Source organism: Carettochelys insculpta, chromosome 12 (assembly GCF_033958435.1).
Source record: "Carettochelys insculpta isolate YL-2023 chromosome 12, ASM3395843v1, whole genome shotgun sequence".
Taxonomy (NCBI): Eukaryota; Metazoa; Chordata; order Testudines; family Carettochelyidae; genus Carettochelys; species Carettochelys insculpta.
Window position 1 is genome coordinate 24,032,292 of NC_134148.1, and position 16,213 is coordinate 24,048,504.

At 41.3% G+C, this 16,213-nt stretch overlaps 1 long non-coding RNA gene across 9 annotated transcripts in view; it reads left to right on the top strand.

The window, feature by feature from the left end:
* Nucleotides 1-16,213, top strand: part of LOC142019784 (uncharacterized) — a 252,227-nt gene that overhangs the window by 221,194 nt on the left and 14,820 nt on the right. The window lies entirely within an intron of this gene.

The window sequence follows — 16,213 nt, forward strand, 5'->3', positions numbered from 1 at the left end:
CTGCAGTAATAATACGTTAGACTTTAAAGTCTTGATACCAACTTACAAGGCTTTGCATGTCTTGGTTCAGTCTTTTGGAGACTTAATCAAGGGTCTTTGTTCAGCTTCTTAAATAGCTTTTATCTATTTCACTTGTGCAGGCAGAATATAATGGATCATATCCATTTACTCCCTGTACTCTGCAGCAGTGAAATGTGATTCGTTTATGTTTTACAACTCCAAAACACTGTCTATTTTTAGGTCAAAATGAAAAATCCATTTGTCTTATTTAGCTTTTTAAATATTTATTTTATTGTGTTTTACAGTCATTGTGCATTTGCCCTAGGGCATTTGTACAAAACGTGCTGTTGAAATGTGCATGTGATTGATTTGATTTTAAGGCTGACACAACAGGACTCAGGTTTCACTCTCTGCAATACTACAGGAAAATGATCCGGACATAGTAGAGAAAAGGGAATATTGCATTAGCAGAGCAGGAAGAATTAGATTCCATTAACCTGGAGAATATGATTAAACATGTTTTTTAAAAAAATAAATGGCCCAGATTCTCATCTGGAGTTATGTGAATTTATGCCAGCTGAGAATCTCTTCCGCATTTTTTTTTAACTGCAGTCTGTAAACTGGGGAGTGAGCAATGTAAAAATAAGTCAACTACTCTTTATTTCCTTTTCATCTGACTGAATAAATAGATTAAAAATCAAGATTATAATAACTGAGGTGTAACAACTGACCACATAACTGAGGCTTTCCTAAGGCATCCCCCTCCATAGGCCAGAAAACTAACAGTATTAGGGATAGAAAATATGGTGTCCAGGACAGTGCTGATTGAACACTAATCCTGATTCTTATGACTTTTATTTAGATGGAGAAATACTTACATAAGTAGTCCCACTGATGCCTTTGTATACCTTTATGGTGGTTCGTATCTTAGTCATGACTCAATTTTTACTCAGTCAAAATTCCCACTGTACTCTACCTTGTATCTCTGAGTGTGGGCCCAACTCTGCAAACAAGGGAGTTTTTGCCTGAGTAAGGATTTAGTAAAAACAGGGGGTGGCAGGATATGAAGCAGTGACAGTAGCTTTGGAGAAAGGCTATGCTTCCTGCCCTCTCAGCTAGAAGTTAGGTATTGTGAGGGAGCCAGTTATTCCAAGGAAGTTGGCAAGCAAGCATGGCCAAGATAATAGAATTAGAAGTGGGGGAAGGACTTTCTGCAATTAAAATTGCAAGTACTAGCATTTCTAGTATGTGGCAGAGATCCCGCACTTTTTACTCCTGAGTAACAAAGAAAAGAGCTGTGTATGTCACCATGGAAATGTGAATGGAGCTCCTTTTACAAACAGAAATGTATGCCATTCCCGTTCTACTCAAACTGGCTGTTTGTAGTGGGGTGGAAGAGAACAGTGTAATAGGAAAGATGTGAAAATGTTACTGTATTATTTTGATACTATACTATTTTATTATAGTGTACGGCAATATTCAATTTGTGTAGCAGAGGACAAAAATTCTAATGTGTGTGCACTTTTTTAACTCTTCCGTGAAGAATATGGTATTAATAATCAACAACACAAAAGAGAGGAGATCTAAGTTGGAGCAAGCAGCACAGAATGAAACACAAAGTCAGAACTGTTATATCCATAGTGTTTCCCCTCATACAAAATCTGAATCAGTTTTACAAAAGACTTTCATATTTTATATTTTTCCTACTTCTTTTGTTACATTTTGAAGGCTTTAATTAAATATTGTTAAGTATAGAAATATAGTATTTATACCATGTACTATTACAGTAGGAAAATGAATAGCTACCCGTGCATAAATGCAGTTCCCCTGCATTATCAGCCATTTTATAATAGTGGTCCTAAGGAAATGGAATAATTACTTTGTTTTTCCTTTGTCCTCTCCATGGAAGAGAAAGGCTTATTTACTTGTTTTTGGTGTCTCTGGAGAGGTGTGCAAATAAAGGGATGGGGAAATTTTTCTGTACTTTATATATAGCAGTTCTGTGGTATAGTTTCAGGGAGAAACTAGGTAGGAAGCTGCCGAGTAAATGAAAATCCTGTGCAGGTGGAATTACGAGGTAATCCATTGGGGAGAGAAGTCCAGAGAGTGAGCACTCCTCCAGAATACTTGGGAAAAGCATATTTTATCCCATCCTCCCATCCCCACTCTCAAATCCGGGGAAATCACAGTCAAGATTTTTAAGAGTACAGTTCCGTGCTGGGAGAGTTATCCTGCCAAAAGCAGCAGATTCTGATTTCCTTACTTAAATGTCTAATTTCCAGTAAAATGCCATGGTATTTTGACACTGTTAAGGTACTTTAATAGGAAATTGTTGTCATCAAATTTAGTGGTCATTATGGATTTGTAGGCCTAGCCACCCTCCTTAGACTATAGGGAGATGAAAGACTGGTAGGGATACTTCTGTACAGCATGTAGGCAAATTGACTCTGAAACTTTTGACTGTTTCTCCCTGAACTGTCTTCTCGCTTCACTTGAAAGACAGCAAAATCTTTATTGTGGTTGTACACATTCTTCCCAGGAGAATATAACAAACAGCAGCCTTAATCGTAAACTCAAACTCTTACCTAGATTCACACTTCTAGAAGAGAGATGTTGGTTTTGTAGTCCTCTTTTCTGGCTTACAGAGCCGGATGAATAACAAAGCATTTCCACAAGCAGATTTGGAATTTAATAAAAAGTCACATGGCCTATCCTTACACAGATAGGCTAATGCTACACTAGCAAGTTTTGTCAAAAACTCGCTGCGCATCCACATACAGAATGCATTTTGTTGACAGTTTGGCAGCAAAACTTGACACTTCCACTGACAACCTTCTGCCTCTCCCAGCTGAGGAAGAGCACCTTTGTTGTCAGATTCTGTCGAAAAAAAGCTGTGTGAACGAGCTGGGGGCCCTTCTGTCAACAGACAGGGCGTCCAGGACATTGTGCGACCCTGTCTGCTGTGCTTCCAGTTGGCTGTTTTGTCGAGAGAGCAGCCAGGCAGTCACTCTTTCAATCCACTTTGCAGTATAGCTGCACTGTGACAGACATTTTGTTGGAATAGCTCTTCCGACAGAAACATCTATTGACTGATGCTTCTAGTGGAGCCATAGCCATAATGTGGAAGTTCATTCTAGCTTATATGTTTGACTGTGAGTCTAAAATAAACTATTTTATACTACATCAGCCAAAACGATGGAGTTCACAAAACCCCTTGCCAGACTCATAGTAGGCAATTAAATTATACAAGGATATGACCCCAAAACTTCACAACTATGACCATATTCACTCAGGCTTACATTTAGTGACTGTGAAAAAATTAAGGTTAAATAAATAAATCATATAGTAGCCCATATTTTTTCAAAGAATGTGGTTTACAGAAAGTTCTCTGGCTCAGAATGGAAAAAGTTGTAATATTCCCTAATTCTATTAGGGATTTATTTTCTATCTTTCCCAAACATATACAGAACCTAGTAGCATCTTCAAAGTATACTTCTGATTTTATTTTCTTGTACTAAGAGAACAGAAACAGTACAAGGTGATTAACAGAGCAATAACACCTAACCCACACCACTCAGATTTTGAGTATGGTGTTTAAAACATTCTTGAAGAACAGTTTGTGATCAATGGACAGTGTAATTTATTTCAAAAGTTGCAAAAACAATTGAGTTGTTTTGATTAACGCAGAAATTGAGCTGCTTGAGGAATCTCCAGTATGAGAATAAAAACTCACTAAATGAGTAATTACCTCTCAAGGATAATTATTAAGATTGCCAAGCACCTACATTGGCTTATTAAAATTTGTTCAGGAGTGACCATTACCATATTAATTATGCATATTCATAAGTCTCATTTTTTTCATTTGGGCAAAATTCAGATAAGGAAGGATTAGGGAAAAAGGCATAGCACTAAAAGACCATAACAATCACTTATATTTTATATAATTCTTTTTGCCACAATGTTGACAAGGTAATGTTTTGTGTTTTAACCCATTATTGAAATGCAGTGAGCTTTGAAATGAGACAGGGCAGCTCATCATAATAATACAAGGCAATTGCAAACAGCAAGCATTTACTTTATCTTTTTCAAAATATAGGATCATTTTAGGCAGGCAGAATGTTGGATTTTGTCCAGGACACGCATACTCTTATGATAAATTCAATGAGTGCTTTCAAGATCATGTTGGCAGAGATACCTGCTTTTATGTTTTTTGCTAAAAGTTGGCACCTAAAGCATAGCGGTGACCCTTCAGCATCATAATAGAGTATTTGTTCAATCAATACCTGCTCAACGAGTACAGTGCCATCTCCTGCATTTGGAATACTACAGAACCTAGATGTTCATTGACTTCTCCTTGCCAAATACAAAGATTGATATTGCTTAGCTTATAAGATTGTTCTAAGTACATAGACTACATGGCCATCAGTTATTATATTGAATATACAGTGCTACCCAGATGGACCAAAATAATTGAGTGGTAGAAATTTCACAGTAAATAATGGAATATCTTTGTAACACCACAAAACCCAGAATTTTTCTAAGACACAAAAAATGACTCTTGGATGAAATATTATTTTGAATTTCCAAAATAGGATGTTCCATTAAAAACTAGTGACTGTTATCCATATGCAAAGGTCTGACAGCCAGTTGCTACACAAGTAATTTTCCATTGAATCTGTTCTCTCAATGGGAGTTACCTGACACCCACATAAAACTTTTGTTCCTCCGTAGGAGGATAGATCACATATAGCTCCTGGCTCATTTCTTAAACTTATTATTCTCTTCTAGAGTAATAAATGTTATGGGTGGAAGAGCAGGTGTAGACACATCTGTGAATGGCAAAGGCAGGTACTTTGACAAGGCTAGAAACTCGCAATGAACTATATAGCTAGAGAGTTTGTCACCAGAATAATTGGACCAAGAGGTTCCAAATCATTGAATCCCTTCTCTCCATATGCTTAAACATCTGGAAAATGAAGAAGCTCTGCATTTGTGTACATATGCTGATAGGAAAAACAGCTGTACTGATTTCCACCTACTACAAACTAGTATCCCATTTAGTTACCATTTTCTTTGTTTACATGCCCCTGGGATACATTGGAGCCAAAAACCTGACAAATTAGTGATCCACAAAGATTTATGGAGCAAACTAAAATGAAGTCTTCACAAATAAAATAAAAAAGAGCATGAAGTTTCCAAAAGGATAGGTTTTTAAACTATTCAGTTGTTCAGATAAAGTGATGTTGAATATTCATGTTTGTAACTTTTTTCAGCCAGAGAGAGGCAATCATTGACATCAGTGTTCGTATGAGGTAGGCATGTTGCAGTCAGTGGAATTTCTTCAGACTTATGTTGGTGTAACAAAGCTCAGAATCTGCCACACCTATCCAATGAAAGTCCAAAACTGTTTATCGCCACTTACTTAAATATGTGATTATTGAAGTAGTATTTAAAAATAAAAGAAGCTAAGCTTCCTACTTGTTCACGCAGTTCATTTCCTATTTAAATCTACAAAGATTAGCACACTGATTTATAATATATTAATAGAAAATTTTGTGTTATTTTACTACATTGTCAGAAAAGTCTCCTGCATTTTGTAGGAAAAAGAAATGCTCACAGAACACTACGGAAGAAGACACTCTTGTTTTATGAGATTATTGCATAACTAAATCTACTATATGCAGCTTGAACATCTCTAGTCTGGCATTCTCTCATTTGGCAACATCTGTAATCCGGCATCATTTTAGTTAGCCAGCTGACCACTTACCATGGGTTTGGCCAAATTTCCTGTGGTCTCAAAAAGCTTGTTTACAGCCATCAATCCTCTAGCTCTCAGGGTCCGTTTCTACACAGGCCACTTCCTTCAGAAGTGGCATGCTAATACAGGGAGCGAAAGATGCTAATGAGGCACGGATGCAAATTCCCCACTCCTCATTAGCATAACGTCACGTGATTTGGAATCCGGAAGACATTCTTCCGGACTCCCTCCAAATGCCATGTAGAAGCGCAGCTCCGGGGGGTGGGGGAGAGTTCTTCCAGAAGGAAGTCCTTCTTCTGGAGGTCCTGTCTTCCTGAAAATTTTCTTTTGAAAGATGTATGCAAATGAGGTAAATCAAAATGCAAATTAGGGGCATATTTGCATGTCTGGCGCCTCATTTGCATATTTTGAAAGAAGAAAGCCAGTGTAAACACTGCTCTTTTGAAAGTAAACCCCATCTTTGAAAGAATCCTTCTTCCCTTTTTTTATGGGAAGAAGGATTCTTTCGAAGATGGGGTTTACTTTTGAAAGAACAGTATCTACATTGTTTTTCTTCTTTCAAAAGAAGCTCTTTCGAAGTAATATGCAAATGAGGTGCCAGGTATGAAAATATGCACCTTATTTGCATTTTTGATTTCCCTCATTTGCGTACCTCTTTCAAAAGAGGAAAGCAAGTGTAGACGCAGCCTCAGTGTTATGTACTTTTATTTAGCTGTAATTTGCCCTGAATGTCTTCTAAGAGCCCAGTAAGCAGTGGAAGTGTTGGTAATGCTGCTGGAGAATATTGACTTCCCATGATTGGTTAGGTCCTGAGGGTGCTGGACTAGAGATGTTCAACCTGTACAATCATTTAAATAAAGCATGTACATTTTCTCTTTAATTTAAAAAAAAAATATTTTAGCCCGCTTACATCTCTTCCTCCTTCTCTAAGTTGGATGGTGACAGCTCTAAGAAAAGGTACATAGAGTGACACAAGCTTTATGGCATAACTGTGGGAGATCTGACACACATCATTTACAGGAGGAAAAAAAGCATTGTAGCATCTACCACAACATGTGTCATGTCAACTGAGAAATCCATTACCAGTTCTCTAGTGCATTTCAAATGTGATTAGTCTAAGTAGAGTTACAGAAGAAAAAGGAATCCCATTAGTTACAAATCAAGTCTTCAAACTTATCTTTTCTCTTCTATTTTATTTATTTTGGCTGTATTTCCTACACCATTTTTTTAAATTATATTGATTTCTATATTGAAGTAATTACTGAAACTGAAGCTGCACGTACATGTGCTAAATGGAGCGTCTAGCCTTTGGTCTGAACTACTATGAAAGGGGAAGAGAAGGTGCAAGGAGCTTCCCTTTGCTGTGTACAGGATCCAGGTTTAGAGAGGGGTGCCAACTCAAATGGGTAGTAAATATTACGGGGGAACAAGACTGAGACACAGGAATTTGCTGTGGGAGCCAGAAGAAGTTATCCTTGCTTAATTACCATCAAGCTGTGGGAAGGCTTTAGGTAAAATACACATGTCGATCATTATTTTAAAAGCCTTTTTCTTTTATGCTTTATTCCCACTGCTAAAGGAGGTCATTTTGCCTTACAAAGCGATCTGATCAGTGTATGCCACTGGTCAGCCTCCCAAAGGGAAGAACAGCAGATGCCAGAACTCAGACTCACTGGGTAAGAAGGGTGGGTACATAAGATATTGGAGCTCAGAGTCTGGTCTCTCAGTGGGAGCATTGTGAAATTCCACCCTAAGCTACGTAAAGTCCTGAGATGGTGCCTAAGGAAGTGGGCTCAGGGAGCCCAGAATGGACACTGAGGCTCAGTTAGTGCTATGACCACCGCACAGTTGCCTATACTATGTGAGCTATCCCTGGGATAAGGACTCATCAATGTATTTCCTCCTCAAGCTCCTCCCATCTGGCTGTGATGTAACTGGTTAAGAGTGAAGTGTAACTTAAGATTAAAGACAACTGTTGAGCAGTGAATCCACTCATGGAGATGCTGGCTGCTGTCTTCCCCCATTAATTTAGGGAAGTATGAAGTGCGTACCATCTCATGGGATTTAGTCCATTATCACCACCCTTAAGCAAGGATAATATAGACAAAGTACTCCAGAAAGGGTAGAGATGCCACACTTCCTATGTACTCTACAGCTACATCTATGCCTACACGAGAAAGTTTTGTAGACAAAACTCGCGGCGCGTCTACACACAAAATGCAGTTAGTCGACAAACGGTCAACAAAAAAGCTATGTAGACACCCCAGGAGACCCTTTGGTCAACAGAGCAGATCAAAAGGTCAGTCTGCTTTTATGTGTTGACACGGTCAGTTGACAGAAGTTTTGTTGGCGCATCTTTTCCAACATTAACTTGTGTAGACAGATGCTTCTAGTGTAGACATAGCCTTCATGTAGTCTTTGGTAGACTGTGATACTTCCATCTGGAACCAAAAAAAAAGAAGCCCAGGACGGGGCCATCACCAGCTAAAGCAATACCAAGCATTGGGAAGTTTAGTTGCCTGATTTCTGCAGATAGCTCCTGTTCATAATAAAAGATTTATCTTGACAGTGGTCATCAGCACGATACCCAGTGATAATGGGTGGGAAGTGCAGTGAATGTGCTGTGTCAAAGACCCAGTGGGAGAACATTGAAATGGTTGCTACAGACTCTGTACTACCACATGCAATTCCCTCCACCCCCACCAGCCTTCAGACTCAAGATGACTGTTCCTGGCCATGGTTCAGACAGCAATTTGAACTGTATCTTAAAACCACTATGGTTATGCATGGATCCCAAGGAGCTGAATAGGAACATAAGGAGAACAGTCCCACTTGTCCAGAAGAAGAGAACTTGTGTCTAAAAAGCAGGAGCAAGATTCTTCAGAAAATTAGAGCATCAGCAAAATTTTGACAGATTCCCTTGGGCAATGGGAGCAACAAGATCACATGCGCCATATACTGGCAGATGCTTCTTCTAATGGTGGCATTTAGGAGTAAGTTTGGCTCCAGAAATATTTCACTGTGCAGTGATCCAGATGCTAGCAGGATGAGCAGCCATGACAGTGCACATTGATGACATAATTTGGGGCAGCAGTACAGTTGAACAACAGGAACAGCTGAGGAGCATACTGGAAGTTGAGAGAACTAATAACCTTAAAGTGAAGAAGGCTAAATGTTAATTTCAAACCAAGGAAATAACACACTTGAGAGGGAGTGACCTCAAAAGATATCTTTCCTGATGAATCAAAGATTCAGGCAATAACGAATACTAGGGAGTAGAGGAAACACACACTTGGGCATCTTTATTTTTGGGAAAAAAAGAAGATTGAGAGAGGGACAATCTGGCAGGTCCACTCAAAGAGTTTGCAGGGCTCAATGCGGTCATCAGATGGCAGGGCCTGGCCAGTGTGCAGCGGCTGCTATACATAATTGCATTGCCTGGCCTCAGGCAACCATCTTGCTCACCTTGCCATAAGGCCAGATCTGCAGCCTGATAAGTCTTCTGATATGCTAAAAGGCCTTGTAAAGAGGATGGTGATTGAGTATTCTACATGTTCATGGAACGCATGATGAAGTAAAGCAGCGAAAGATATTAGAAATAGCTTTTGAACCATAAGGATAAGTAGACACTGGATTAGGCTTCCAAAGAAGGTTGCAGAATCCCTGTCACTGGAGACTATTTTAGAATAGTTTATACAAACATCGTCTGAAAGGATCTAAGTGCACTTGATCTTACCTCTACAGAGGAAGATGTTGGGAGACCAATACGGCGGTACACAAGCAGTCCAGGAAGTTTCTGGAGAATGCTGGAGATCACTTCTTGGTACAAGTGCTGAAGTACCCGACCAGAGGTTGTGCGCAGCTTGACCTGCTGCTTACAAACAGGGAGGAGCGAAAAGGGAAGATACAGGTGGGTGACAACCTGGGAAGCAGTGATCATGAGATGGTAGACTTCAGGATCCTGACCAAAGGAAGGAAAGAAAGCAGTAAATTACATACCTTGGACTTCAGAAAAGCAGACTTTGACTCCTTCAGGAACCTGATGGGCAGAATCCCCTGGGATGCTACCATGAAGGGAAAAGGAGTCCAGGAAAAATGGCAGTATTTTAAGGAAGCCCTATTGAAGGCACAGAGAGAAACCGTCCCAAAACTCAGCAAGAGAAGTAAATATGGTAGGAGACCAGACTGGTTTACTGGGGAAATCCTTGGAAAACGTAGGCACAAAAAGGGAGCTTACAAAAAGTGGAAACTTGGATAGATGTCTAGGGAGGGATATAAATGTATAGCTTGAGAATGTAGGGCAGTTATCAGGAAGGTGAAAGCGCAACTGGAATTGCAACTCGCGAGGAATGTGAAGGATAACAAGAAAAGTTTCTACAGGCATGTTAGCAAAAAGAAGGTGATCAGAGAGGGCGTGGGGCCCCTACTGGATGAGGGAGGTAACCCCGTGACAGAAGATGTAGGGAAAGCTGTAGTCCTTAATGCTTTCTTTGCCTCTGCCTTCACAGACAAGGACAGCTCCCAGACTAATGCGATAAGCGATGCACTGAGGGATGAAGGTGGACAGCCTTTGGTGGGGAAAGAACCGGTTAGGAGCTATCTAAAAAAGCTAAATGTACATAAATCCATGGGCCTGGACCTAATTCATCCGAGGGTTCTGAAGGAGTTGGCGTATGTCGTTGATGAGCCCTTGGCCATTATCTTTGAAAATGGTGGAGATCAGGAGAGATTCCGGATGATTGGAAAAAGGCAAATGTAGTGCCCATCTTTAAAAAGGGAAGAAGGATGATCTGGGGAACTATAGGCTGGTCAGTCTTACATCAGTCCCTGGAAAAATCATGGGGGTGCTCCTTGAGGAAGTCATTTTAAGGCACTTGGAAGAGGGGAAAGTGATCAGGAATAGTCAGCATGGATACATGAAGGGTAAGTCATGCCTGACCAAGCTGATTAGTTTCTACAATGAAATAACTGGCTCTGTGAATAGGGGAAAATCACATCCATTGATTTTTCCATCTTGACTTTAGCAAAGCTTTTGATATGGTCTCACGCAATATTCTTGTCAGCAAGTTAAAGGAATGTGGATTGGATAAAAGGACGGCAAGATGGATAGACAGCTGGCTAGAAGGTCGGGCCCAGCGGGTAGTGATCAATGGCTCGATGTCAGGATGGCGGTCGGTTTCTAGTGGAGTGCCCCAAGGTTCAGTTCTGGGTCCTGTTCTGGTCAACATACTTATCAATGACTTGGATGAGGGGTTGGATTGCACCCTCAGCAAGTTTGTGGATGACACTAAGTCATGGGGAGAGGTAGATATGCTGGAGGGTAGGGATAGGATCTAGAGTGACTCAGACAAATTGGAACACGGGGCTGCAAGAAATATGATGAGGTTCAATAAGGACAAGTGCGGAGTCCTGCACTTGGGCTGGAAGAATCCCAAGCATTGTTACAGGCTGGGGTCCAACTGGCTCAGTAGTAGTTCTGCAGAAAAGGACCAGGGAGTTGTAGTGGACAAGAAGCTGGACATGAGTCAACAGTGTGCCATTGTAGCCAAGAAAGCTAATGGCATATTAGGTTGCATCAAGAGGAGCGTTGCCAGTAGATCCAGAGAAGTGATTGTTCCTCTTTATTTGGCTTTGGTGAGGCCGCATCTGGCGTACTGTGTCCAGTTCTGGGCCCCCAGTTATAGGAAGGATGTGGATACACTAGAGAGGGTCCAGAGGAGGGTGACCAAAATACTTAGGGGGCTGGAGCATATGACCTATGAAGAAAGGTTGAGGGAATTGGGACTGTTTAGTCTGCAGAAGAGAAGACTGAGGCAGGACTTGATAACAGCCTTCAACTTACTGAAGGGAGGTTGCAAAGAGGCTGGAGAGAGGCTGTTCACAGTGGTCACAGATGGCAGAACACAGAACAATGGTCTCAAGTTGTGGCTGGGAAGGTCCAGGTTGAACATTAGGAAAAACTTTTTCACTAGGAGGGTGGTGAAGCACTGGAATGGTCTACCCGGGGAAGTAGTAGAGTCTCCATCCCTGGAGGTGTTTAAGTCTCGCCTTGACAAAGCCCTGGCTGGGCTGATCTGATGGGTTTGGTCCTGCCTAGGGCAGGGGGCTGGACTTGATGGCTTTTTTAGGTCTCTTCCCGCTCTATTGTTCTATGATTCTATGTACTGGGTGCCAATTGGAGATATTTTCCAATGGTTCATTTCTATGACTGTGTCAAGACCTAAAAGTAAAAAGGGAATTCAAAGACTGGAAGGCACATTGAATTATAGAGTACTTTCCCTCCACAAGGTCACCAACTGGGCATGGATATCAGAGCATAAAAGGGACTTATGTGATGCAAGCCACATCCTGACATCTGCTCTAGTGCTTCCATTTTTGACCTAATTAAGATAACCAAACTCTCCACAGACATCTTGAAGCCAGGGCTGTGAGCAGGACTGGTTGCCAGTCTCATATGGCTCTGAGTCTAGGGCAGCTGCAGAGAAGGTGTAAGTATGAACTGAATAAGAGAGATGTACATCTGAACACCAGATGTAAACATTTCATGACTTGGACATAGCTTCAGAACAGAACCAGATCACAAACCACTGACTGCAGGACACAAAAAATGGAAAATACAGAAGTATGTTGTGACCTGAGAGTTCCAGCCAGGACACCATTTAGCAAAGACAAACATACTCTCTCACACATTCCATCTGTCAGTATTAAGCCTGGTGATCTGGAACAAGCAGTAAACATACATGTGAACATGATAAAAGGGTCCCATGCTATCCTCCAATTACATGTGATAAATTGGAAGCCAAAACTGCTGAATGGGAAAATCAAGCAATGATACACACAATGAGTAAAGGACTGGGGAGAATCAACATTTCTCATTTTATTCTCACTGTATAAACAAGCTGCCAGTGATTTCAGGTGTGATTGTCAAGGAGACAAAGACTGTGATTTCCCCAGGGAAGAGATTAAATATTGGAGGCCACTTGGGAGCAACCAGATCACAAAAGAGTTCTCACAGTTGTATTTTGACAACAAAGGAACAGTGACCTCAAAGAAGTGGTGAGAACGCATGAGAAGTACAGCAACTTCCAGCACAAAGAACCATGGATACTGTGCAGTTCCATGACACAGAATTAGAAACGACACGTTCTGCTTGGAAAGATGATTTACCTGGTTACAATGGTCTACTTTATGGGATCTCAGAAGCAGTCATACTTGAAGATGCCACAGCAGCAACAGTTGTCAAGTACATTAAACCTGTATTTGCATGGAGTGTGATTCCAAGAAACGTAGTAGCTGACAAGGGACCATAGTTCAAGAATAAGGGATTCCTGGACTTTTCTAAAATAATGACTTTCATAAGGAGACCTCTAGTCCCAAATAACAGCTGACTGTATAACATGGATGGTGAAGAATTTTCTTCCAAAAAAAAAAAAAAAAGCCATGGATGCAAGAGAAGTTCCATATTTACCTTCACTCAACTACAGAGCGATGCTGCTGCAATGCAGAATGTCACCTGCTGAATTCCTCTATAAATACTTAATTACCAGATGTGTGGCAACAACAAAGGATGACTAAGGCATCCACAATAGTGACAAAAAGTCTAGGAAAGAAAATTCAAACAAAATATTATATTGCAGGAGCAAGACATCTACTGTGTTAGTAAATGGCAGGGTGAGTGCAGGGAAATCTAGAGTGATTGGTGAAATCACCTTGTATATACTCGATGCTCACTGGTGAAGACAAAAATCTTACAAAGCAATAGTGATCAAGGTGCCTGACCAATTGTCTGAGACAAACTAAATGAGAATAGACGCAAGGTAAAACATGTCGCTATCTGCCCTTTTATTGATCAGGAGCCTGAATGCTATCTTGCATATCCGGGAGGTTGCTGGCTAGGTGATTGAAAAATGTTGTGTTTAAGCAACCTTGAAGGGGTGTTAAGTCCATTATTGTATTTTGTGTAGTTTGTTTAGCTTGATAGTGTTTTAGTTCAGTAAAAGGTTCCCAAAAAAGGGAAGATGTGCTATAGGGTAAATCATCCAGTGAGTGCGGAGTTGGCAAATGTTCTGTACACTCAGAGAGGTAGCTGTGTTAGTTTGTATCTTCACCAAACAAAGCAAGTAGTCCTGTAGCACCTTAAAGACTAACAATATTATTTATTAGGTAATGAGCTTTCATGCAAAAGGCCCACTTCTTCAAATTCTGGAGCAGAACTAAGAGGAAAACTGAGGAATCAGATAAATGTAAGCTGTACACTATTTGTAGTCTTTGGTAGCTCACAAGGCTTTCTACTGGGACAGAAATGAAGAAGCCTGCAGAAAGTCAGTGACAGACTGCAGCTACACAGAGTATTAGGGACTTTTGATCTCTCATTTCTGTGCACAGTTTCTGTTCATAATAACAGGTTTATCTTGACACAGGCTTGCACATAAGTAGAATACTAGAGAGGATGCTTTTTGGAATCAAACTGTGTCCTTGCTTGTAATTTTAGGTTTGCTAGATTTATTGGTTTTTGAAAAAACAAGTATACTCTTGAGCAAATGATGCCGTTATTAAAAGTGACCAAATGCAGTCTAAAAGAGTGGGCCAATGTTTCAATTAATTGAAGTACTAGTGCATTAGAATGGACTTTTACCAAAGCTTTGAAGTTGCTGGCACGCACAACCTCTCAGACAAATCTAATAAAGACTGCATTATTTGCATAATTACTTTCTGTAGAGAACAGGGTTGTTGCAGAACACTAGGTAGTTTCATAGCTTACAGGAGAATAGCAGGAAAAGGTCAAGGAGTCTCTGTATGCTAGGGAATCATGCTCTCTCTCTCTCACATATTGTGAAATGGCACTGCTGCTTCCAACACCCAACGGACCTAGCATGCTAGCAATCCATTTCAAATCCCAGTCTCCCTGATATGAATCCTGGTCCCTCACACCTCACTATCTCTTGCACTGATTGAAAACAGTGGAAGAGCAGAGCTATCCTTCCACTGCATGGGGAAAGAGAAACCACAGCAAGGCAATGCATAGACTGTATAGCCTCTCCAAGCTGTACACCACTGCAGTGAATTGGCTTTCTTCACAGCAGGGGAGCTGGTTGAACTAGTGCTGGAGTAGGAGCAAGATTGTCATCTGTAGAAGCCAAGCAGCACCTATGTGGTGGTTTTCTCACTGGTTCCAGGTTAGAAGGAGAGGATGGGACATGTAGATTCTATACAAGTTTGGCGCCTTATGCTAAGCATGAATGCTTTGTGGTCTATATGTACAGATATCCTCAAAGGTCATCCTAATAATGTTAATTTACATAAATCTCCTGTATACGGTGTTAAACTGTAAGCACATTACAGATAAATCCTAAAGATAATCCCTACAAGTCATAAATCTTTTTTTTAAGCTTTCCTTATAATAACGAAAAAAAACCCTCCTTTTGTGGCCTCCCTCAGACTTACTACTTCCCTTCTTTTCCAGAAGACTTTTGCTCAGAGACATCCTGTTAATAGGACGGTTTGCGGCAGCTGCCCATGGCCTCACACTTGGGGCGGCTCCATGGCAACTGCCTCAACTGTCCTATGGATGGGATGGTTTCTCTGTTGATGGTTGGGGGATTACCTGGGGTCTGGAGTGGGGCAGCAGAAGAGACTGTGCTTCCAGAACTCACCATGGCAACAGGAGCCATGGGAAGCACAGCAGTGCAGCAGCCTGCTCCACTTTGCCGCCATCTCATAGCTGGGTCTCTCCACTTCACCACATCTGCAGGAAGCAGAGTACCCCACACCCAGCCTACTCCAGTCCCTCAAAGTGATATGGGCTTGGGGAAGTGGAAAGGAGTGGGCCAGAGCACTCTGCTTTCTGCTGCCATGGTGAACTAAAGCAACCCAGCTGGGAGATGGTGGTGAAGCAGAAGAGGCTGCTGCATGCATTACTCTGTTTTTGGTATCTCCTTCTGCTGCAGTGAGTGCACTGGCCCAGCCCCTGCTGACATTCTGCGTCAGACCCCCTTGTAGTCCCCCTGGTTACAGAGCTCAGAGGAGGGGGCATTGGAGGGGGCAGAGCAGGGATGGGAAGAGGTAGGGTAGGTGTACAGCTGAAGCGGGGCTTGGGGAAAGGGGAAGCATGGGGGCAGAGCAGGGATGGGAAGAGGAGGGGTGGGGCCTGAGGTGGGGGTGTTGCCCCAGGCAGCCCTAAGATTGGCAGTACTAGTGAATAGAGCTGGCTGGAGGATGACTATTCCATTGCTGCAACAACTTTTGAGGGTTTGAAATTGGTCTTTGTTTGGCCTTGGAAAAAAATCCAGAATATTTCCAACATTTTTGTGAAACAAAATGTTATTAAAACATCCATTTGGGGATCCAAAAACTCATACTTCTCATTTCAGTTTGAATGGCCAGAGAGGAAGCCTTGGACCTCAGAAAACATCCCCCAAAACTTTGCTGAAATCTGTGATAATTCAGTGAAATGTC